Consider the following 3525-nt stretch of genomic DNA (forward strand, 5'->3'; position numbering starts at 1 on the left):
CGTTCAGGTGAGGTCATACTGGGATAGGATGGGCTCCTTTTCCAATATGACTGGTGCGGTCATAAAAAGGGGAAATGTGGACACAGATGCGCACTCAGGAAGGACCCCATGGGAAGATGGAGTCAGCCTGCCACAAGCCAAGGAACTGCCAGAAGCTGGGAGAGAGGCCTGGAACACATCCTTCTCTGGCATTTTCAGAGCGAACACAGCCCTGCTGACACCTTGATCTCAGACTTGCAGCCTCCAGAACTGTGAGATAACGAATCTCTGTTGTTTAAGCCCCTTAGTTTGTGGTACTTCGTTACAGCAGCCCTAGCCTTTACGCTCCGAGCCAGGGGACTTGGTTCCAAGTCTCTACCTTAAGGATTGTTTACACAGGGCCCTCACCTCCTGAGAGATACTCAAGAGCCTTGGAGCCTTTCCCAGTCGGGAACGTTGCAGAGGACTCTCCCCGGTCTACCTCTGACACCTTGGTCCTGCTCATGGCCCTGGTCCCCGGCTTCCAGGCTACAAACTTGGACAGCAGCTACTTGAATACCAAGACAGCCTGAGGAGGGTCCTGCCAACCTGGGACCCCCAGTGTACTGGGCCCTGAACAACGTTGCCCTAAAAGCACCACATGACTCATGCCTCTGAGGCCCCTACCTTCCCCCAGGGAGCCTGCCGAGCACAGGCCCTCACCTTCCTGGACGCCTCAGGCTCCCATCCTCTTCCCAGCTGGGGACTCCCCCACCCCACCCGGAGTCAGCAGCTTTGGTCTCCAGCCTCAGAAGTCCCTCCCCTTATCCCGCAGTTGCTGGGATGATGGGTTGATAGCCCTCAAAGAATCCTTAGATGCTCATGTTCATCTCTCCTTCCAGGGTGGAGCTGGAGGAGATGCTGACGGCCACCAGTTGATTCATGCCAACTCATCCCATTGTTAGACATCAGTGAATGCTTCCATCATGCCCACTCAGATGTCCCAGCCTCCTGGAGGCCTTTCCAGCTGTGTTCTCCACCACCTGTAATCATCAGTCCCCAGCACAGTGTTCCCGATGGAGTCTTTATTCCTGTGACAAGAGTGTTTCTTCCATACACAAAGGATGGCCAGTGTGTGTGAGAGACAAAGGGGACGGGAAAGGCGACAACAAAGGTAGCAGCTCAGAGGACCCCGCTCGCACCCTCTTCCTCGGCCCAGGCTGACTTGAATGTCCCCACCCTGCATGCTGAGGCCCAGAGCGCTCATCTGACACATGCAGCTCCGCCGAGGTCCGTCCCAGATGTCCAAGAGCCCAGGAGCCATCCCACCACACTACCCGGATGTGGAGACGCAAGCACAGCGTCCTCTGGGGTCCTCATGGGCCAGGAGCCCTCTGCGATGGGTTCCTCTCCTAGCCCTTCCCTGCAGTCGCCGTCTTGGGATCAAGCATGTTGGGAATGAGACTGACGTAGAGGATATTCGTCCTCTGTGGCCACCCAAACCTCTGCAAACCCTCTATCCTTTGGTCATGTCCCATGGGTGCGATCTCTCCAAGGTCAAGGCCACGTGCCCCTCGCAGGACTCCCTCGAAGTTAGTTAGGGCAAAGACGCCACTTGGGTTCCACCCAGCGGACTTGCCTGCACAAGACCTGAAATCGGGAATGAGCGCTGTGCACCTGTGCGAGCCCAGGAGCAGGGGTCGTGCGGGTCCTCTGAGGGCAGCTGTGGTGTTTCCACTAGAGAAGTTCCACGGACATGGCTGGTCATTACTCCTAGCTCTCTCTTCCTCCCCAGAACACCGCCCACTATTCATTAGTTCCTTGAATAAATTCCTTTCCAGCTTAGAGTGGCTGTTGTCCGCAGCTCAGCCTTCCGACGGAATTGGGGAAATGGCTCTGAGTCCAGGGCACAGGCTGAGCCGGCACCAGGTGAGAGAACGGCCATCTTTTTTTTTTTTTTAAGATTTTATTTATTTATTTGAGAGAGCACTCAAGAGAGCACACGCAGGGGGCAGGGGCAGAGGGAGAGAGAGAAGCCGACGCCCACTGAGCAGGGAGCCAGATGCAGGACTCGATCCCAGGACCCTGGCATCATGACCTGAGCCGAAGGCAGACACTTAACCATCTGAGCCACCCAGGCGCCGGGAGAATGGCCATCTTATTAGCAGGCCTGGGCAGTCCCTGCCTCTCTTACTACTATGTCACTCCTCACCAACTCCATTCCTTAATCTTTTTTTTTTTAAGTTTATTTATTTGAGGGGCCTGGCTGGCTCAGGGTGTCCTGAGTTTGAGCCCCACCCATGTTGGGTGCAGAGATTACTTAAATAAATAAACTTTAAAAAAAAAAAAACAGCCCCTCCATTCCTTAATCTTAATGCCAACACAACGATAACTTCATTACCTTAAATGTAGGTAGTGCTGTCCAGGTTACAAACCACTTTGATATTCATAATCTCATTAGTTTACAGCAACCCTCTGAGGCAGAGTGTCTTAATCCCATTTGACACGCGAGGGAGAAAAAAAGGCTCAGAAAGTTGAAGTGATTTGCCCATGGTCCAAGGCTCCGTAGGCAGCATGGCCAAGAATTGAACCCAGGGGTGGGCTGCCTGGCTGGCTCAGTCAGTAGAGCATACATCTCTTGATCTTGGGGTTATAAGTTTGAGCCCCATGTTGGATGTAGAAATTACTTAAAAATTTTAAAAAAAATTTTTTTTTAAATGAAACCCAGGGGTTTCTGGTTTCATGTGTAATATTTATCCCCAAACATTACAGTGCCCCCCAGTCCCCACCACCATGTCCTGGTACCTTTTCCTGCAACTATTGAACTTCCCTTGCCATGAGCACAAACTGAAATATACTGCTAACTTCCCAAGTGAATTTTTTAAGGAGATTCCATCTTTGCTACTAGAAGCCGTACAGAGGAGTGGCTAAGCATGAGACATCCAGAGCCAAGTCGCCTGAGTTCATGAGCAAGTTATTTACCCTCTCTGGGCCTCAGATTCCCCATCTGTAAAATGGTAATAATAATGGGGTTGTTGAAAGAATGAAATAAGTTCATCCATGTAAAGTGCTTAAAACAGTGCCTGGCACATAGTAAGGGCTCGATAAATGTTCGCTAGCTTCCTACTATTAGAAGCCTAAGAGACAAAGAGAGCTGAGGGGCTCAGTGGGTTAAGTGTCTGCCTTCGGCTCAGGTCATGATCCCAGGGTCCTGGAATCGAGTCCCGCATCGGGCTCTCGGCTCAACAGGGGAACCTGCTTCTCCCTCTCCCTCTGCCTGCCCCTCCCCCTGCTCTCTCTGTCAAATAAATAATAAAATCTTTAAAAAAAAAAAAAAGAATTTAAGAGACACAGTACTGAAAAGACCTCAGGTAACTTAGAATATGAAAAATGATAAAATGTACACACATGAAGTGGACATTGCCTTACACTTACAAGGACAATTTAGCCTTCCAGCCAAACTGAAGATACTAGTCATGTGAATTCTGAGAAGACAGAGAGATCCAGAACAGTTTTTACCTCCACCAGGATAGATTCTGACCCTCCTTGGCCAGTGAACCAGTCTTT

General features: G+C 50.9%; 1 long non-coding RNA gene across 1 annotated transcript in view; it reads left to right on the forward strand.

The window, feature by feature from the left end:
* The window catches only part of LOC145720458 (uncharacterized), a 181488-nt gene extending 178185 nt beyond the window's left edge, over positions 1–3303 (forward strand). The window contains exon 2 of the long non-coding RNA XR_014143366.1: positions 3208–3303. This is a non-coding gene — a long non-coding RNA (uncharacterized LOC145720458). The remainder of the gene's footprint in view (positions 1–3207) is intronic.
* Positions 3304–3525: the final 222 nt, after the last annotated feature.

This window comes from Leptonychotes weddellii, chromosome 3, assembly GCF_054177405.1.
Source record: "Leptonychotes weddellii isolate Sample4059 chromosome 3, ASM5417740v2, whole genome shotgun sequence".
In the NCBI taxonomy this organism is placed as follows: domain Eukaryota; kingdom Metazoa; phylum Chordata; class Mammalia; order Carnivora; family Phocidae; genus Leptonychotes; species Leptonychotes weddellii.